At 41.6% G+C, this 22748-nt stretch overlaps 1 protein-coding gene across 1 annotated transcript in view; it reads right to left on the minus strand.

Moving 5' to 3' along the window:
* Positions 1–8934: 8934 nt before the first annotated feature.
* npm1b (nucleophosmin 1b) overlaps positions 8935–22748 on the minus strand; it is a 210671-nt gene continuing 196857 nt past the window's right edge. The window contains exon 12 of the transcript XR_011785250.2: positions 8935–8953. The gene's annotated coding sequence lies outside the window, so the exon portion shown is untranslated. The remainder of the gene's footprint in view (positions 8954–22748) is intronic.

The following is a 22748-nucleotide window of genomic DNA, read 5'->3' on the forward strand; positions in this document are numbered from 1 at the left end:
CAAAGCATTGTTTTGTCAATGCCAAAAATTATTCTGGTCCTTTGTAGTTCACTGGGAAGAGTACGGCACTAACACTGCCAGGGTTGGAAGTTTGATTCCCACTTAGCTCGCTTGTTAAAATGTATGCACGCATGGTACTGTGACACACCTCGGGTAAAAGACTCTACCAAATGTTTGCCCATTTATATGCCCACAGAGGTTTCGCGCCTTTCAAGGTGAATGGAAAACCCTGATGCATAAGTGGTTGACAAAAACTTTAGGTGATTACATGTACAAGGGAGAATTCAAGGTGTTATGTAGTTTGAAACCAGGGAATGTGGATCACACCTACTTGGCTTTAACTCATACTTTTTCTCACTTTTGCAGGACATTTTACAACGTGTTGCTTAGTCTAGTTTTAAGGCTCATTCACATCTAGAATGGTAACTATGAACATAACTATAACTATAAAAAAGATTTAAAACATTCTGTCTGTGTTCCCACTAAAACAATAACTATAAAAACATCCAAAATGCTGACTATATCTATATTTTTGGTTCAATCTCAGAGTGATTTTTTGAATGTAGAGACAACAACAACAAAAACAAAAATTAAACCAACCAAATTTCTAAGACAGTTCTAAGAAAGATTTGGTAGCTCACTGCAGTGAAGCTTCATTTGCTAAGGAACTGATCACAGATATCGTTGTAGTGTGAATGTGTGAGCAACAATGTATAGTTATAGTTTGTAGTTGTCTTTATAGTTATTGTTGTAGATGTGAATAGGCCTTTAGGATAACTTCTATGGTCTTGGCAACGTCCATGTTTGACAGTTCAACCAAAAAAATCACTTTATCTTCAAAAATTGCTAATCACAAAAACATACTTTTTTTGATCTCAATTTAAAGTTAGGATTCCGCCAAAGGTCTCCATTGAGGTTAAGGTTAGGGTTATGTTTATGATCAACTTTTTAGGTGAAAATTATGACGAGTCTCAGCTTTGCAGCACGGCCAGAAAATCATAACCTTTTGATGGTGGCAGTTGAGTCCAGGAGGAAGCCTTTTTTTCTTCTTCCCAGGGCAAATTCATAAGTCTTTGTCCTGGCCTTCAAAGCTCTTGGCAGATTAACACGGCAACAGTGCTGTGTGATGTGGCCTGCCGTGTAATTTATGTATCTTCTCTGGCTCACGGTTTTGACTCTGCACCTGTTCGGGGCCTACAATAAGCACTGTTTCCATGCCAGGGCCATTTTGGAGAGACGGTGACAATGGGGGTGATTGCACAGGTCAGGGCTTTGAAAAGCTGCAAACCATTCTCTCTTTTCTTCTCCTCTGGACTTGTGCTGGAAAGAGAGAGCTTCAGGGGGTGGGAGGCTCCGGGGGGGCACTTCCAGGCCAACCAATAAATCGGCATAGGCGAGATAGATTCATCGATAGGAGAGCAACATAAAAGGCCTCGACTGCAGTAATGCAGACAAGGTGTGCAGGTCCGTTCCTGTTCCTCTCCCCCTTTCACAGCTTTCTCAAGATGGATGGACTCGACCACTGCCCCGAGAAGCCCAGCAAGTTTGCAAGGTTCCACTTAGCAGCACCTTCGCAGAGACCTGGAATCGGAAGACACTCCAAATGTTTCACATTAAGGTTTCACCGTCGCGGGGAAGAGCCGGAGCTCGGGGGTCGGGGAGTTGGGGGGCGATTGGGGGACGGTTGGGGGGCGTGGGTTGTGGGGTTTATGGCGTGGGATATGGCTAGAACGCCGGTGGGTGCTGGGATGGGTAACAGCAAGCGTTCATAAAGATGTCACAAGAAAACTTCAGGAGACACAAAGTCTCAATTTCAGCCAAGGTGCTGCCAGCCAGATGTGGAGGCATGAAACAGCAATTGGATCACAACCCGTCCGTCCTCCATGCCAAATCTGAAGCTAACAGGCAGAACCTTGGAGTTCTTTTGAAGTGGGTGCCAAGAGGTGTCCAGACCCTTAACAACCGTCAATTTATTACAACACCGTCCGTCTAGGAGTGAGAGGTCGAAGTTTGTCCGGTGAAACGTATATAAAGGGTTCTCTTCCTCCTCTTCATTCCCCCTTCTTCTTAATCCTCCCTTTGCTCGTTTTTATTCCTCCCACTCCCTCCCTTTCCCGCACCTGTTTAACACCTTGACTTCATTTATGACCTTTGTCAGGCTGCTGTTAAGTGTTTCATGTTACTGTTGCCTTGGTAGGGGTGCAGTTGGCTGAGCAAACAAGGGTCGCATGTGGTCCTCGGGTCAGCCGGACCCCTCGATCGGTACACTTTCCTCCTCGTAAAGAGTGGCACAATCAGACGGTCGCGGCGCAGCAGCAATGAGGCGACAACATGAACTCCTCCAGTGAGCGAGAGCCAAACACAAACAGCTGAAACCAGATCACGATCACATGAACTGGTACTTAGCGTGATATAGCAAGAAAATAAAGTCATGCTAAGAGTGTGTTAGTTACTTTATTACTTGTGTGAGATTGTTGATAGCTGCATGTGGGTAAAACAGACTTAAGTGTTAATGGAGCCAAACCAGGCTACAGAGGGTAAAGTAACCAGTGCTTTGATTTCTAGCTAATGATTTTGTTTTTGTTCTTTTTTTGGGTAGAGAGGGTGGTGATTGTTGCACTTGTTAACATTTTATTTCAATTTATTTTGATTCTTTCTGTAAGTCAAGGACATACATTATTTAAACAGCAGATAAAAAATGCATGTGTGTAACATTTAGACGACCTCATACTGTAAGACTGAAAAGAAGGCTTAACCCAGTTGGAGACTTGATAACATACAGGATTATTAGCTTATGCATATCTGTTATCACACCGTTTTATATTTTGAACTGTTCCTTGCACTTCACTCCTCCACCAGAAAAAATGTTCTTTTGTTGACGTTAAGTGAAAGTACTGTTTGACCTGGGAGTGACTTAGGCCAAGACCAGATGGCCTGGTAAAATAATAAAAAAGCAGAGCCATGTGAAACAAAGCATATGGACTGGAAACGCCAAATTCCAAGGGGATTCCCCGCCTTTCATCGAGACAAGTGTGCGGCCGCAACATTTAACTGAAACAAAATGTGCACAAATTTGCACCCGTAAACGTGAAATTACTTTAGCTTTCCTCATTTTAACCCCCCTGTCTCTTCAATACCGCCAAATGAGCCTTTTGAGGGTTTGCACACGGGTGTGCAAAAGAAACAGAGTGAGGGATATGGGGAGGGAGGTGGAAGAGGGGAAAAAAGAAATCAAAGAAAATATCTGGCAAGGAGATTTACAACTCCAGCGAAAGGTTTCCACTGCTGCTAGAGCAGAAGCAGCAGCAGTAAGTGTTTTGAACCTGAGGTCTGACAGCGCAGGAGGGGTGGCAGGGTGAGGGGGGGGGCGAGGTGGGGTGGGGGGGGGGCTCCTCAAAATGGCTTTACGACTCTTGTTATCAGGTCTAAATAAATCAATAAAAATCCCACTTAAGAGAGGCCAACATATTTCACTTTCCAGCCGTTATTGGTACTGCAGGCCATTTGGCCCGCCCGGAGTTTTATATTTTAAAGAGTCATGATGCTTCAATTTGTATAGATATGCGGCTTGATGTCCTGCAGGTGCAGTGTTTTGATGTTTGAAGTGAATAAACCTGTGGTGTGGACCTCATGGAAAAATCCAGAACCCCTGTGGCAACGGCAGATTATGTGTAACGCAACGTCATTTGTCCTCATGTAACATTATTTAATCTGTTACCACATTTAGCAACAGTGTTTATTGTGTTGTATCGTGATTACATAACATTGTTCTGGAGTGTGGAGACAACGTGCTAAAAAAAGGTGCCATTAAACAAGGCCAGCAGATTCATTTTACAGGTGTTGTGTTTTGTGTTGTAAATGTCACTGAGAGATGTCATGAAGAGATTCACCCGCTGTGTTGCAGACTCATAAATAATAATAAATTATAAGTCTAAAAGCGCACATCGTCACTGTCACTAAATGCCTAAGAAAAACAGCCTTGTTTTTAGCTTGATGACAACGCAATTTTGGACATTAGATGGTTTTGAAAAGGTTTTATAAGTCCAAGAGGGTCGGAGAATTTTATCAATCAATAGAGGAGCATGTAATCCTTCAATTGACGTGAAAACATAAAAATCACCAAAATTTGAATTACAAGGTTTTTCACACTAATATGTAAGATTGTGTGTAATTAGCTGCAGCGGGGAGCGTGTTTATGTATGTCTGTGTATATGTATATGTGAGAGTGGGTATGTACTGTATGTATGTGTGTGTGTCTGCATGCGAATGTGTATGTATGCATGGTTGTTTGTGTGTGTATGTGTGTGTGTGTGTGTGTGTGTGTGTGTGTGTATATTTGTGTGTGTGGTTCATTACGACTTACGCTTGCAAAAATGCTTGCCTGACGTCACACATGCCTTGCCCGTTACATCTGTCTCCACTTTTTACTCTGTGTGTTTTGGTATGTTCAGCAGGGTCACCTAGGCAAGACATGCATTTCACAAGCTCAAAAAAAAAAAAAAAAATGACAGGACAGGAACTGTGCTCTCCTGTTTTCTTTGCTAATTTATTGCAAATCAGATGAGTGCCAAATCCTTGTGCTCATTAAAATTATAAACAGTAAATTATGGTCCATCACATTAAGGCAAGCTCGATTTGGTATCAGAACTGACTGTCTTTTTCTAATTATATTTGCCTGTGTGGTTTGTGTATAGTCAGGATGGGCTCTGTGTGAAGTAAAGATACAACATGGGAACATACATGCATTACATACACTCATTTAACATTTTATTTATTTACTGTACATCCACCGAAAACACACACACACGTACACACACATATCACACTTCCAAGCCTCTCACCCACTGAGAAAACCATTAAATTGTTCAACGTGATAATCAGGAAACTAACAAGGAACAAATGAGCAGCTGAGTGTGTGGTGGGGAACCATGTGCACGTGTGTGTGTGTGTGTGTATATTGAATGTGTGTGTGTATGTGTGTGTGTGAAGGGGGTAGCCAAACTCATATCTTAGTATAGTGTAATATACTGTAAATTAGAACATGTAGTTATTTGAGTACATATACTTAGGATGTATTATAGGAAAGATGACTGGAGTGGGGGTTTTGGGATGGGAGGGGGGGTTGCCACACTTCCCACTCATGCCTCCCACACCCCATGCCTGGCACAGTGGGGGGTTCCTGGATGGCACTGTCGCCCATATGGCCAATCACTCAAGCAGGGCCGAAGTGTTTTCAAAGAGACCCGGCAGCAACTTGACGCGGGACTGTCTCCACAGGGGTCAGCGGGCGTCTGGGCGGGATAGGCCACTCTCCTGCTGGCCTTTGAGGGACAGACATATCAACCCTGAGTTGTAACCCCCCCCCCCCCCCCCTCCACAACCCCCACTACCAACTCTTTCCATGTATAGCACACGGGGTAGTTGTGGTCTGCTAATGGGCCAGGGACCATGACCTTGAGAGCTGGACAAACAAACCAGGAAGGAGCTCAACATGAGACGAGGCAGAGTAACCAGCCTCTTATTTACGACTTGACGTTTTATATTTTTTTAGGCATTTAGCCGTACTGGGAGTGAGCATGTGAGGGTTCAGTGTGTTTCTCGCAGATGGGACTTTTTTTCTTGGAGGCAGAGCTGCTCTGGAGGCAGAAATAATGTCATTGGTTGAGTTAAACCTCGATGGACAGAGTCAAAGAGCCACAGTGTTTTGGAGTGCAAGTTAGCTAACTAGCAAACTTGAATGGCAAAGAAGGAAAGAAAACGGGGAAAGTGAAGCGCTGCTTTGGTCTGATATTGTAGGATTAACATCTGGAGTTGCTCTTTGGAAAAATCAGGTAAGATCAACCTCAACTGAAGAAAAAGGAGTGGCGCTACCTTGTAAAAGATTATATTGTCCTTTGTAAAAGATTGAGTCAATCAAAATAAAGTCCAAGGCACTCGGCCATTAATACAAAATCTAAAAGCCTTCATTTGGACATGCTAGGACATGCAAAGTAACTTTGGTCAAAATATAAATAAAAAACATAAATGGCAGTGACTTCTTTTTTTATTCATTCATGACCATGGCATTCATGATGTTGGAAGGTCAGCAGCTAGCTAACTAGCTTACCTAGATAGCTACAGGCTAGTATGGCTAGTTTGAACTTGGAAGGTCAGCTAGGCTAACTAGCTAAAGAACTATAAAATAAAAATAAAAATAAATATACAAGACTAGAACTACTTTTCCAATGGACTTCAGTCTAATGTTACTTGGAGTGTTGGAGCCAGAAAAACTGTAGTTCTTTGGCTCCGCCCACTGAGGTTTACCTCAACTAATGAGATTATTTCTGCCTCCCGAGCAGCTCTGCCTCTGAAATATTTGTATTAGGAACTCCAATCTGCGCCTTGCTCAAGGACGCTTTGACAGGATATGTGGCTGTTGATGGTCACAGATTGGCTGTTTCAGGAATCGAGCCTGTGACCTTTCCGTTACGCGACAGTCTCTCTTACCTTTAGGCCAGCTGACATTAAAGACTGTGAAGCAAATAACGATAAATGAAAAGAAGTATGAAGTTGAATGAATATAAGATGTCATAGTTGTGCTTTTACTAAACCGTGCTAGTATATGTCATGTATGAATATTAAGGAGCTCCATGAAATTTGCTTCCAGTATAAAATATGGACAAAAACAGACCTGTAAGGGCTTATTTTTTCATCGTATTTTACAAATTGTACAATGGATTTTTAACAGGTTGCAGCAGTCATGACTCACTCAACACATAAATGACCACATAAACTTTTAGGTCAAATAAGAAAAAGAAAAACAACAAAATTTACAGATTACTTTTCCCACAACAGAGACAGACAGAGCCAAACAGAGCCATACAATAAACTATCAAAGCACGAGGGATCCCAGGAATGAAACATCAGTGACATGTTTAGCAAATTCCTTTAGAGTGTAGAAATTATTTTATTTTGAGTCCCAGCCCTTTTCTGATCGTTGAGGTATTCTCGGGGTTGGAGGGGTCAAGGGATGAAATCCGTCGGGAATGCTGTAGGGAGTGACTCTTTTAGATTCAATTTCCCCTGCTCAAGACAGCGTTTACGAGTCTGTGACATTATAGCGTAGCGACAAAGTTCCACATCTGCACAGATTTTCAGCTGTTAGAGTCATTCAGGGGTTGCAGACGTGAACAAGTGCTATCTGGAAGGCAGGAGACTCAGCGGGCCTTTAGCACAAGACGGCCTTGGGTTATCAGTGAACTGTAGATGACGAATGGAAACGGCACAATACTGAAAAAATGCTGTATTAGATGACATCATGCGTCATATTGTGTATATATTATTAATAACTTCGATATGTACTTGTTAGAATAGAATATGAGAAATAAATTAAATGCGTTTGCAAGCAAAATGCACATATTCTCAGGGAAAAAAAAACCCCAAATGAACAGTATCTGTATTTATTTTGTATGTAATCTGAGATGTCAGGCATTTCCCACATTGGGATTTGATGGATTTGTCAGGATTTAGCAGACTTTTTTTCCCTCCCTTCCAGAATTCAATTCTTCTGACAGGAATCTAACAGTTTCCCAAGGCAAAAAATATAAACCCAGAGTTTTACAAGGATAACACGGTTCACGGCAACTATGTCCTTTACTCAGATGTCTGGCTTTTACCACACATGGAATAAAAACTTGGTCCGATTTGACTGAATGCCAAGCCCGGCTGTGCTCTTTTTTTTTTTTTTTTACATGCTTCCAGTTAGCATTTTTTTGGCAGACTTAACAGCATCCTTCACAACTGGTCAGATAGATAGATAGATAGATAGATAGATAGATTTAAAGATATTAAGTTAAGATACTATTAAAACAAAGACATTAATCGTCAGTAATAGTTTACATGAAATAGATACAGTTACAAAACATTTAATGGCGGTGCACCAATCGGATTATAAAAAATTGGTAACTGCAAAATGAATATTTTAATAATAGCTACTGGAAAACTACAGTTACTGAAAACAGTGATCAGATTACAGCTACATTTGAAATATAGGTGAATGCTCGTTTTTCCATAACCATCTTTAAAGGGAAAAACATATATTATATTATCTTATATTATAGTGACATGATGGCTAATCATGGTTGAAGATGATAACACTATCCAAGTTACTGTTTCTAAAGTGGATTAAATAACCTTTTAACTTAATATTCTACATGTATAAGGATGACAAATGTACACTTTCACTACTTTACCCTTCACCCTAGATTTTTAGAATAGAATAGGACCTCCCAATATGGCTGATTATCTGCAAAAGTGTTTATTAGAGGAGACAAATTTATCAGGCACAAGCAAACATGCAGATTAGCTGTCAGACAATTATGGTAATTTCTAAACGTCATGGCACTTACTGAATTGTCCTCAACAGAAAACCCCACACATCTGGTCCTCAAATCCGGTTAAAACAAATGCCAAAAATTATTTTCAATTTGACCAAGCCTGCAACCAATAATGCAAAATTCAGTAAGTAAACTGTAGGGCAACACAAACATTTTACACTTTCATTTGAGGCATTTAGCTGATGCGCTTACCCATCGCAACATAAAACAAGTGCAACAGCAGGATAAATTAAAAACCCTCGATTTCCAGCATTGCAAGCAACCAACAGTAAGGAATGGAGCAGTCAGTGACATCAGCCAAGTTAGAGTTAACAGATATTCCAGTGAGCCTATACTGGGAGCAGACGGGTGTAGTAAGCAGGGAGTTGACCTTTGAACTGGGAGACCTGGGTTCAAGTGTCCGTGTCAGCAAGCATCTGCCCTGCTGAAGTGACACTGAGCCCCAGACTCATTAAAGGTTTGTGCAGGGAAGAGCACACGCTATATCACCAAAATTACCAAAACAGGATGCCTTGCTATTCACTAACCATGTGCAATATGGTTGGTGGATATCTATTGTGCTGGTCAAAAAATAAAGCCTCTTTTTGTCTGTTGTGGTCATGCATAAGAAAATTATATGTACATCCCATATAATTATTTGTAAGCTAGACCAAATTCACTAACACTTCACAACACAAACTCCCCCAAATTGCATATAAGATCCTTTATAAGTGTAAAAACTTTAAAACTTGCTGACAGACATCAGACATCAGACCCAGACAGAGATTTCTCTTGTAATACATTCTCAGTGAATCCGGACCTGAATCCCTACCAGCTCCAGGTTCTGCTGTTCTGTACTGTACACACAGAAAAATAAAGGTGTGAACTGGAAGCAGAAATGGTTCTTCGGAGTGATGTCATAGAGGAAACATTTCTGGTTCCACAAAGAACCTTTCAGACCAAGGTTCTTTAGAGAACCATTTCTGCTCTCCTTTGCTTAGACACCTGCATTGTGTTTTTGTTTATCTGCCCTTGTATAGCCTCATTTGCGCAATATATACTACGGATGGGTTTGGTTATTTTCCACATTTATGTCATCACCCACCATCCAGTAACTAAGAATTAAGAAGAACTAAGAATTCTTGAAAGGTTCTATGGCTTCACTCCGAAGAACCGTTTTCGGTTCCAGTTCACACCTTTATTTTTCTGTACTGTAGCTGACCCTGTGCTCTAACTTGGCTCTGGAGGGCGTTAAGCAAAAAGAGAATTTCCCTACAGGGATCAATAAAGTCTCACATTACTATTATGTATTCTGGAAGATCTAAGAAACAGGAGTGCCACAGCCAGGAGCGGAGAGTCTCTATTGCTGTACATGGCTGTGGACTTAACTCTGTTGTCAGCATTCCCCCCTTTGCTCTCCTCTCCTCTCCTCTTTCAGCTGCCCAGTCGCTCAGCGCGTCCTCCTTTGGGGTGATCATGAATCATGGAAATTGATTATGCTGTCACATCTCAAATCCCTCTGCCCAGGGCTTGACCGCAGAGTGTGTGACTGCAAGTCGGTCAAGCCTGCTTAAGGGATGCACTGCTGGCTGCCCTGGAGGAGGGCCAGCGAGCCGGACTGCCCCCGCAGGGTCACGCCGCTTCCTACCGTGGCGAATGGAAGAGGATCGCTCACGTCGGCAGGAGGGAATGAAGATGTCCTGCTTAAAATACCAGAGTCCGGCCGCCACCGCCTCGCTCCCTCCCTCCCTCCCTCCCTCCCTCCCGCTCTCTCTGTCTCCCCTTCCAGCTCCTCGTCGCCACATTTCCCAGCGTCATCCGTCTTCATCAGTGCGCTATGCTAATGACTTCATCTTCGACTGCAGACCATTCCTCACCAACTTCCATTTGAATACCTGGAGAAGTCTTGAGTAACATCGTGAGCTGCCCTCGGGGGTTTTGAATATCTTTGCCTCATCATATCTGAGGGAGATACAAGAGTGATTCAGCGAATGATAATGAGGACGCTAATCCTCCCAAAATGAAGTATTAAACTATAAACTGCTCTTCCCAGAACTTAATGGTGCCGAATCAGGTGTGGCTGCCATATCAGCTTGATACAGCCAAAGATTTTCTCATGCCATTTTTCATCACATATAGTGTAACATCAGAAGCAGAGAGGACCCTGTAGATCACTGAAAAAGTTGGCAAAACAACAACAAAAATAAGAGACATGCAATACACAAAAAGCTCCAAGGTGACAAAAAAGTCTTACAGAAAAACAGTGTGAGAAGTTTTTTCATCCCTAGTGCTTTACACCACTATCATCTCTTTGTTTTCAGGACTATTTCTCACTGCAAACAGCCATATTATGTGAGGACATTCAGTTGTTGGGAGACACAAGCAAAAGCGCTTTTCAAGAGGGTTTTGCTTAACTTCCAACTGTTTGTACTTTATCATATCAACATTATATTTCAGCTGCTTTTGGCGCACCTCCGCCTTAACCCAGAGTTTCCAGCAGACTCCCCTTAATGATTTCTGCAGATTGTTGTTCTTTTTTATTGTGAAGATAAATCTGCTGTAACAAGCTGAAAACACCCATAAATCTGGCGCTGGGCTCAGGTTGCAATGAGTCTTTAAGGGTCAGTGTTGCTATGGTGACGCATCAATCCTTCGAGGGGCCCGGGCGAACGCTATAAAAGAGGCGAGTGTCTGTGACAGTGTTACTGTTGTTATTGTGGGCTCGCCATTAAAGCATTCTGAAACGACACAGACTGAAAAGGCCCACTTAACCTCTCTTTGGCATGTCTGCACTTCAGGCCTTTCCGGGTTATTGTTGAATCAGCACATTTCCAACTGTGCGTGTTACTGTACTGTAATTGTAATTTTCCCATGTAGACATTTATTTAACCTTTATTTATGCAGGGGAAGGTTTTGCCGAAGACATATGCTCTTTTTAAGCGATTCCCTGCTTCACTTTCATACAAGTGCATGCATTCACCTCTGGGAGCTGCCCAGTTCAAGCACAGTCTTCTACTGTGGGCCACTGAAGTCAGAAGTCAAGTCAAGGCTTCAGCGGGCTGCAGTCAGGACCAGACAACAACACAACCGACACAATTAGAAAAACAATAAGAAACAATAAACAGTAAGAGACACTAAAAAGTGAGGCAGGCTGATCTGGGCAAATGGTGAAATGCTTTGCTCAAGGGCTTCTCAACAGAAGCCATTAAGGGATGGGAGAGTGTTATTCCTTCACTTACACCTGCCCAGATGCTCGGCCAGGTAGGCATACATTTCCATTTCCCTTTCCGTTTCCGGCGTGTGTCGCTTTCTGTTTCAGTCCGGCATACAGCAACAGAGAGAAGGTAAACATGCAGTTCACAGCTGACATTTTCAACCAACTTCTGTCGCAACTTTCCAGTTTCAATTTCAGTGTTTAAACAGAGATGGTGCAACGTCTCTGGTTAAGGTATTTATTAGCAATGTTGCGTGCCTTCCAACTGGTTTTGAGAGGTTTACCAGAACAAAGCCAGCGTGTTTTCCTGTTGAATCCACTTCTAAGTGCCTTCCTCACCCAATTCGACAAAGCAGATTCTGTCGAGAGAGATTAGCCTCCCAATAAACAAGCCTGCGTCCGTAAACTTGAGGATACGTCTCCCTTTGGCTTCATCAGATCTATTTGGTTCATTTTGATAACATAAGCTGTGCATTTAATGATGAATAGTGCATACAGTCTGATTGGAAGGCGATATCATACATCACGTTTTAGTATTTTTTCCAGGCAGTAATGACTTTGCTGAATAACTTTAACTTTCATATGGTTTTATGAATCCTGATCGAATAATGTACCACAGGCCTGTATCTCTGTGCCTGAGCCTCGCCCTCGCTGGACCCCTTCATCAAATAAAAACAACGTGATAACTGCTTAAAGGTGGACTCCTTAATCCATTACCAAACAGTCAATACAAAAGAAAACAGGGAGGGAAAAAAAAAAGATTGATCAGCCAACGGATGTAATTGGCTCCTACAAAAGCCTTTTGCAATTGATTGATCTGTGGCCAAATATGAAGTTCATGATTGTGAAGCACAGGAACAACTGGCATTCATTAATATGCTTGAGAGCAAACCTTAAAGTCCCTGGGAAGATAAATGAACGGGGGTGGGGACGGGGGTTAGCTTGAGACCAAGTGAAGTTTGAGCGTGAGATGTGTCTTTCAGCACCGGCTCTGGGTCTCTGCCGGGACACCTTGTTGGGAGTGCTCTCCATCGGACGGATGCTGCCGCTGGAAGCTCAAGAAACAAAGAACAGCACACCGAAATCAAGACCGAGCGCTCGTCTTTGATCTGCTGATGCATGATTTGGTCTGTCTTTTGTCCATAATGGTGAATTCAATTTAAAACCAGCGCAAATTAGTTGCTATTTAACAGCGGATATCAGAGAGAACTATTTACACGCAGCGAAGGCAATGACAACTTAATCCATTTTCTTGTGTTTAGGAAGACTAAAGCTTTACGAACCCTCCAGAGGTGCTTCACACTTTCCTAATGCTACTCAATCATTGTGCCGTTTCACCACATTTATATTTAGAGACATCCATTTTATTGTTATTAAGCAAGTCCCTGCAGCGATCTGTCTCATATTCAAAAGCCAAGGTAGCTGTTTTTCCATCTCTCCCTCTCACTCTTCTCCATACTGCAGGTCTCATGTGCGTTCTTTTTCACTTTTGATGCATTGCTCACGCTGATTAGAGGCTATTGGGTTCGGGCTCAAGACATTTTCTGTCGGCTCCCCGCAAAAAGGACCGATAAATTACACCACAGCGAAAACCCTTCATTCTGGACGTCAAGCTTGTCAGAACCTAAGCGGCTGGCCACATCAAAATGTGATTGCTTTTCAAATACTTTGACCCAATGATGGGGTTGCCATGAGACAACAAACCCTTGCCGGAGTCTGAGTAAATACTCAACTTAAGCGCACTGCAAATCCCCTATCAGCAGCTCCACGCTTGATGACAGCTAAGCGAAATACACATTTCCTGGCGTGAGGGGGAAAAAGACGAAATAAATAATGAATTCAAAATAGCTGTGGTTGTATGCCTTCCTAGCAGAGCATCTGTTTGGGATCTGTTTTTATTTTTGCTCATTAGATCCTTCTTCCCCTTCGAGGTTAGGATAGTCTTCTCTTAGATGCTCATCACTGCAGCAGAACGCTACAGGATATGTTTATTTTCAGCCGCCTGCCAAAGCTGGTTATCGCTCCAATCAGGCTTTCGTCAATTACTTAGCTCTTCCTCGCCTCGCAGATCAAACGCCGCGCCGATCCGTTGGTGACATCTCATTCCATACCATTCTACTCCGTGAAGAAGAGACGAGAGAGAAAGTAAGAAGTGGATATAGCAGATTAATAGAAACCATTCAAAAATGCAGTCATAAATTATAATCATATGTGAAATGTCTTCATCACCGGGTGTTACTGAGACGAAACACACATGTACACAAGCTCACAGAGAGGCAAAATATATATAATGCATAGGATAGAATGTAATATATATGCTTTATTTGAATCCGCTAAATTAAATTACGAAACTCATAAGTTTCTAATATTGCAAAAGCAGAGGTTCAACGTGGCTTGGAAGGCCATCATCTTCGCCACGCCGCATGCTTACCTGTTGCTGCGGAGACTGAACTTAATTCATTACAGCAGCTTGGCCCTTTCATATATTATTTCATGCATTTTATGGACTAAAATCTGTAAGCTGTCAACAACTTTGCGAACATTTCCAAGGCTGCCAAATCTCAGGACCATTAGCTTATATACCCAAGATGTCTGATATGTGCAGCTTAGGACTGATGCACACTGACACATACACACACACACACACACGCACTCACTCATTTTGTGGTCTTTTAGGATTCTCCCCAAGTCTCCCGCGTCTTGATACATCTGTCAAAGCTCGTCAAGCCTTGTACGAGGAGTCGGATCTTTCAGGCAGAAAAGTGTAATAATGTCCCGTAATTTCTACCATCCGCCTCTAATCTTAGCTAATGAAATTGTCATCTGACACTGTGTTGTTTGAGCAACGCTGGGGGAAGAGACAATCTGTAATTGCATGCATAGAAATGAGATCCCAAGAGGCCTATCCATCACGTAATCTTGTTATTGCTTGGAAGATGAGAAATGCATTTAGCTATATTGTCATTTTCCTCCAAAAAATGTCTCTGTAAGCATGCAAATTTCCCTTGTCAACTGTGTATGAGGCTTTGTGAAGGAGGTAAATAAGCATAACACAGTGCTGATTTGCTGCTTAATAAAAGAGGGATAAAAATGAAGTTGGATCAGATTCCTGAGTGGGTCTTTGTGTTCTTAGCTTATTATCATGGTTGTTCACAAACAAGCACTGAACTACTATGGGTGTTAAACAAGTGTATGTGTCCCACGCTGAACATATTAAAAAAAAAAACATGAATTTGAAGCGGTAATCTGTGATAATCAAAGAGTGTGGCCAGTACTGTGATGTCTTTTTTCCTTTGGATTTTCTTTTCTTTTCTTATGGAGTTTCTTTGTCAGTTCAGACATGGTAACTACCCAGTTCTTCTCTATTTATTCCAAACAAAACACTGTTTCTGCTGCCGGAAATGTAAAGCGCATCACTTATGTGCGCCAGGGGATTTTTTCCCAGGACAGACCTACCTGAAAACGGGTGTTCAGAACAACAAATGTACAAGCTTTCATGCACTGGCTATAGGTTGAACCACTATTGTGTTACCGCAGTCAGCAAAAGAGAGTAGCACAATGGAAATTTATTTTTCTGAAAATGTCATGGATTATTACTTCAAATTTTTACCGTTATAAAAGGTAAGTGAGTCCACTCTCGCTCTTCGAGGCATTAACAGACCTGGAAAACTACTCTTTATTAGTAAAGTATGGCTGCTCCCACTCCAGCCTCGTCCTGCTCTGGAACCTCAGAATTTATGTTCCGCGGGGAGCATGCTGGCGAACAGACGACTCACATGTGTCTTTGCACTGCTTCCCTGCGGCCTCCTTTAAAGGCATTCTGAACTGATTTGGGGGATATCGTAAAGCAAATGATAAATTTGTACCCCTGTCAAGTGCGGCTGTACGCTGACGATTTGCTCCAGGAATCATGCAGGAATGCCATATATTCCGACTGATTGCTACTCCCCGCTAGCTGATGGCAGAATACATTACATCATTAAAGGTATCGGAGGAAATAACTTAGGCTTTGTTCCTGCTATTGTTCTGACATCGAACAGCCCGTTTGATGTAATAAAGATCTATGCTGAGAGACGGACATTGAACATGTGTCTCCCAAGTTCTACTAAAAACAAATTCATATTCATCCTCTCCCTCCTGCACTCTGTTTTCCATGCGCAGTAAAGGTTGTACATCTTGCAAATGGTTTCTGGCAAGTAAAGATACCATATCTGCCATTGTGCATCGGCCTGCGATCGCATGAATTAAAATACATTTTTCTCATAAATGTGCTTTCTTTCATTCCCACCCTTGCGTGTCTTTGATTTTGCTCGCTCTACACAGACGAGAACATTATTTTACCATCACAAGATCATATTTCACAATCAGAAAATAATCTTTTTTTTTACCCTGAGAAACAACACTAGCATTTTTAAAAAAAAAATATACATCGCAAATGGTCAGCAAATTGTTTGCCAATTCCAAAATATGTCATCACCCCATAGCACAATGAATCAATTAACTATTTGAACAGGCCGCTGGAAGAATAAATGGTATACCACCCTGAATCCTATTGTATTTGGAAGAGATTAACAGGATTTGAGCCGTGCCTTCAGATTAGATGGCGTGAGAAATGCGGCTCGAAGGTTCAAGGGAGTTGAGGGGCCTGAAGCCGCCGCCGCGGCTGCCCCATCCCTGCCTCAGGGGTGGCTGGTAATCCCCCCGGGCCGAGGCAATAAAACTCCAATTTCTACTGTACCTGCCAGCTGAGCGTCTTAGTGCGTTCGAAACACAGGGAGCATGAAATTCCCGAGGAGCCATATCAAAGCGCCAGCCCCCTTCATTATGACATCAGAACCCTCTGAAGTCAACAAGCATGAAGGCAGACTGGAGCGCTGCGTGGGTTCACAGCCTTGAAGGGGGATCCGTCGCTGTGAAGGGGGTGTGCGGGGGGATAGCAAGCAGAGGGCAAGAGGGGGGGAGAGGGATTACATCTATCACCATACATATGCACTTCCATCTAAAAGGCCTGCCTGCCATTCTCTGCCCCCAGCAAGTCCCCCAACTGTTATGATAGTTGAGACAGTAATAAAGGCTTTGGCGGTATCATAAACACAGCATGATGTTGGGTATCAAATACTTAAGGGCCCACGAGGAAGATCTGAGATGAAACTAGAATGCGTGTGGAAATGTAAATGTGCTAATGGTGATAATTACAGCCAGTTGTGAGCGTGATGCATTTGTCATCTTAATAAACGCTTTAAAAAGCCATAATACAAAGCCAAAGTACAAGGATAGCCATATAGTCATGACGCTTGCATTGTAACACTGATTTGGTCATGAATATTGGTGTAAACACAGTAATCAGCTGCAGGGGGCCACACAACATTTTGTAAAGCAGCATGCTAAAAAGTATGTACATGTAATAAATGTGTGATAGATAAGATGAAACTTAAATGATCTCTGTAGGGAAATTAGACTGTTGCAGCAGCACATGACAATAATAGTATGCAGCAAAAAAACAACAAAAAAACTCAAAAACAAACAAAAAAAATCTTAAAATACAAATAATGAAGATTAATTATTGACGATTTTCAGCAAAGGTTTTGCTTATGTAACTTTAACCCAACTTTTACTTTTAACTAACCTTAACCAAAGTTGTTTTACTCGCCTAAACTTGACCTTTACTTTGCCTAAAAACCTTTTTTCATAATGAACACATGAAAATCGCATGTCCAATTCATGCTATTTTCACATGATCCTTTTGTGACGGAGGAACATAATCTTCACATTATTCGTGTCCCCAACATGTAATCTGAGTTTCAGAGTTTGTGCTCATTTCACAAAATTTTGTGAGACTATGTTGAAAGAAAAATATAATAAAAACAGAAAGATATAAACAAGAATATACTGAATGGGGGTTAAATTTCTTATCATGGATTTGCTAAATGTCCTAATGGTTTATCCAGGCTTGAAATGTTGCACATGTTACGTTTCTTTTCAAGCTGGACTATTCAAACCTTCCAACTCATCCAGAATGCAGTTACTCTTTCTCCGACTCACTGCACCCAGATATCATACGACACTCGTACACTTTTCTAGAAGGTGATGACAGAGGTTGGCTCCATGCATGGCAACCATTAGAGTCAAACCCAATGAGATGGCCCATTTGAAATGAACAAATCTGTTTTTGCAAGTGACCATCAGTGGCTGTAATTAATCATTTGGGCAATTATTAATCCTCAGGGTTTCCTGGTAATGTTTCACGGAGAAGATAATCTCAGGCAGGGGAATATGTTGGCTCTCTATACTACTGAGCGGTGCTGTATACACACTGCTGTTGAAGTTTTGCAAGTGAATAAGGCTTTACAATTGTGCAATGGTGGATTTGGATAAGGATGAAGAATAAATAGCTATTGCCCAATGCAAAGTTTAAAAAAAATTTACACTGGGCATTTACATTACACAAAAAATCCTTAACCATAATGAAAAACACAAAAATACAATGATTACAGTCAATTTGGTCCCATCACATTTTGTTAGGAGGCCTGGATTGTAACACTGAACTTGAAAAGATTTTTTTTTTTAAAGTGGATGTTTGAACAAAAATGAAACAAAATGCTAGTTTTCGAAGGAATGTGTTTCTTGACAAATACAGTAATTTATTAGGGCACTCATCAAAGCTGAGCAATCTATTTCTTCTGCGGGTTCGACTGAGTGGACACACATGTTAATAATCCAAACTGTTTCCCCAATTGTTTAAAAGGAAATATTGGAGACATTTAAAACCAGGATCGAGTCTGCTGTGGAATGTGCTTTAATTGCCGTCCTTGGCAAGGGAAACAAGCTTGAGTATTTGATCTTGCCCAGTGTTGGCACCGTTTTAAGGAGCACGCCTCCATTTTAAACATGGCCAGTCACTCTCTTCCTGCCAAATCAATGAAAGACAATAATTGTTGATGATAACAATGACTGAGCACGCACCCTCAACAGTCCGATCCGGCCAAATTCTGATCATTTCTGCGGCTTCCAAAACAACACGTAGCCCACACTAAGGAGCAAAATGAACTTCCTTGTGATGGATGACTTTTGGGTATGTGAGGCCTCCGGACAGGAATGGCCATCCAACGCTGGGATGCGATCCTAAATCTGTGCGTAATGGCCTCAGCTGCCTTGTCAGTCATCCCGCTTTTTAATCGAACAACCAGTAATGAGTCGGTCAAACCTGACCTGACAAATTGATTTGGATTCCCATCTGTTGAGCCCTTCCACGAAACGCTCCCTCTGTACGTCGGGCCAAATGTTATCACGGAAAGAGATGAAATGAAGAAATGCAATAACCAGAGATGCAATAAAGTCCCAGACAGACATGTGATCAATAGGTAACATATAGAAAAATAATTGGAAACTGTCTGATTTTGAGGTACAGAGGATCCAATACACTAATTTAGATGCTGGAAAAAAACTGGATGGCACCGTTTGGTTTGATTGAACTTTGCATGAGAATGCGATATAAGCGCACTGTGTTTGTATTTGCACACTCACGCATGTGCAAACAGGCATCCAACACACACGCTTTCTCACAGACACACACACCATCACACACACACCAATACAGACTCTTCAGTGGGAACTTTGGAAAATCACATTGCTTGATTCGCCTTTGGAGAGATTATCTTACTTATATTGTTTACATAGTTTGAAGTTATTCTAAAGTTACATTACGCATTGTGGCAAGCAATGATAAATGCACAGAAAATTTTGAAAAATCATCAATCATTTTAACAGTTGGACAAAAAAATGTCTGCGACTTGCTCAAATTAAGCATGCCAGACCACCCAAAGGTTTATATTTACTTAAGATACTGTTTAATTTTTCTTTTTTTTTTTAAGTTTCTTTTTAAAATTATGACCATGCCAGGCCAAGTCCTCCTATGATTCAAGAAAGAGAGCAGGGTGTATTTGGCTCCCAAACTGTAATCCACACAGTCGGGGGAATTCTGCACGAGGATTCATTTGGGAGGCATTTCGCTGTCACTGACACACAGACTCTTTATCAAATTGTGTCCGACAAACACATCTCACATTCTGCCTCTCCGTGCTCTCCAGACTCCCCCGAGGAAACGTCTTGATGTCCTATCTGCCTGCCTGAATGATGATATCTAAATCTCTGAGCAGCTGCTCTGCCAAAAACAATGAGCGGAGTCAAGGGGAAGGGGATCAGGAGCAGTGGAGACATGTTGGGACACTCCGGAGACTTCCACAAGGCCCGTACAGAGCGGGGAGAGACAGCGTGGAGAGCCGTGATCCTCGTGAATTTTGCTGTCAGCGAGGAGAACCGTCCACTTAAGCCTCGGATAAAACTTTAGACGCATACCTCTGTCTGACTACAGTTTACTTAGGTTGGAGGATGATGAAAATATTGAGAGTTTTGTTCCAAAATGGGATACACACAGTTTGGAAAAGGTGACACCTACTTTAGTGAAAGGATTGATCGCACAACATTAAAACAGATTATGCTACTTCATAAAGCTTATAGTACATAGTTTAAAAGTCCTTGGTCGACAGAATTATAGCACTTTTACAGACTAGATCCTCTATATTTTAAAGATATTGAATGATGGACTTCAGGTAATGATGTTTTCACCTCCCAAAAATGGATATATAACATATAACTTAATTTATTTCAGATAGTTACCGTAAAAGAAAAGTATTAGCATTCCTCTTGGTATTGAGTGATGCTGTTACATTTTTTATTTTCCTCTTGAATGAAATCCATCTCCACTATGAAAAAAAATATGATTTATTAATGTAAATATGCTTTTCTGTGGGCCAAGATCTTGCAAGAGTTGGCGTGAGACTAATCTGCAATAAGTTTTCTGGTTCAGTCCTTCCTGTGAAGTTGAAAGACATTTCCCCACGTCCTCCCTGCTGTGTGAGGTGTTAAGAGCTCGTGAGGCGAAAAGTTTCCAAGCACCATTGGGAAGCTAATTAACAAGGCGGGTGTGAAGAAACTCCTGCTCTTGGTTGTTTTTACCCCCTGACGGGAAACACCCACTCAGTCAATCGCTGTACCTCAGAGTGTGCCTTTTACTTACAGAGAGGAAGTTTGATGTGTTTTCCTTTACTGCCCCCCGCCTGCGAGTGGTCACACACTGAGAAACACACACACACACATACAAACACACACTTTCCCATGCACACACACTGAGGTTTTTGAAGCTCAAACGTGTCTCTCTCTAACACACATGCAAGCACACATATCACATATCATGTAGGCACAATGCGTGTGTGTGTGTTTGTGTGCACAAAAACACACACACACACAGTATAACCTATACATTGCATTAAAAAAAAATTGCATTCTGTTAAAGAATACAAGTAGTATTTTTAGTACAGTGGAATACTTCAGAGAAAGCACCACTTGGGAGATGGAGGCTGCAGAAGCTTATTCTGACTTCTGAAGTTTATCTTTTTTGGCTTCAAATCGCAAACATTTTTGGCATAATACATTTAATTATTGTTTTTTTAAATGATGGGCATTGGGCCACAATACAAGAAATCAAGTAACAAGGAAAGCTGGTATGTAGTTTTGTTTCAACATTATATTCATTCTTGATTGGCTCTGAAAAACGCACACAGATCATCCAGGTACTTGCAGGTCACAGCTAACTCACTAGTAATGCTAACAGTTTTGTTAGCATCACAAAGTTATTAATTCTTTCCATCTGTTCATTGCAGAGACAGACAAATATGTAAAAGTCATCACGGCCAACAAAACCCAAATCAAACAAGATATAAATTTGGTTCACAAGTGTTACAAAAATACTAGTTTGGAAGAGAATCTATAAGCAGGGGACAAGTGTGCGCTAGCATGCTAATCACCCTGCTAGCATGTTTATGCCGCGTCCAAATCATGTCAATTTACCATAAATACACGCTGCTGACTGGGAAAAAACATTCCGATCAGCATCCTAGTGATAATTACATGTAGGACATGTGGGAATTTTTCGTAGTCTCTGATATCTCTCACTTGGCGTCACAAATTGCCGAAGTGTCAACACAGGCGGCAAACGTAGCAGCAAATCCATGTTGGCAGTCCCAAGATAATAAAACTTAAAATTATCAGTTAAATTCACAGTAATACAATCAACTCTACTTATGAAAAGTGAGTAATGTCTGCAGTTTGTTTATGCATGATTTTAAATTTATAAATAAAAATGATTTTGGATGCGTGTGTTCCAGTGAGTTAAACACATGAACACTTCTTTTGCTTCTTCCGATTTTGACGTGAACGCGGCGTAACAAGTCACAGCCCTCCCCTCTCTCTTTCTTTCTCTCTCTCCTTCCTTGAGAAGTTTGGTCATGTGCTGTCCTCCTGTTTTTCTTGGCGCCTTATTAGCACCACTGCTATTCTAAAGCAGCATATTTGGACACAGATTCTAAAAGCAACTGGCAAAAAGCCATCACTTTTGCAAAGTGCTCTAAGTATAGTATAATTTTTTTTCCAAAGTCTATTAATTACACGGTAGGTATGGATTGTGCTTAGTGCTCTTAAACAGTCACTGTCTGTTTATAGAGCCCCTTAATAAAGTACAAGTATAATTCCAGATGAACAAATCAGGCTGTTTGGATTCATTTCCTTATCTCAGTGATGATGAACAGAGCCTTATGCTTCTCAGCTTGATCACATGAAAGTATTTTAACCTCTCATCAAGTCTTGACCCAGTTATCGATGGGTGGACTGCCAATTCAATTTACTGTAAAATCCCTGCACTTTGTCTGTTGTCTGTTCACAAACAGTAAGCAGTAAATCATGTGGATTTATCCACTCACGGCTTTTAAAATGTACTGTACCTCTCACAGAGTTTCCATCACAGACCAGAATGGGCAGCAGGGTGGTGCAATGAGTCGGGAGACTGCTCTTCAATTAGAAGGCCCGGGTTCAAGCCCCATTTAACAGCAAACATCCCACTGCTGAAGTGTCTTTGAGCAAGACGCTGAATCCCTACCAGCTCCATTGGTGGTGTTCTGTACTTGACCCTGACCTCTGACCTCATTGTGGAGGGGGATAAACAAAGCTAGTCCTCCATCAATCATTACAGTTCTTTTTGTGACCTCTTCTTCAGCAATGACGCAAAAAAAAAAACACACTGACAGATGAAGTGTCAGTGTTTTATTCCATTGCATTAGTGTGCTGTC

This window comes from Centroberyx gerrardi, chromosome 16 (assembly GCF_048128805.1).
Source record: "Centroberyx gerrardi isolate f3 chromosome 16, fCenGer3.hap1.cur.20231027, whole genome shotgun sequence".
Lineage (NCBI taxonomy): Eukaryota > Metazoa > Chordata > Actinopteri > Beryciformes > Berycidae > Centroberyx > Centroberyx gerrardi.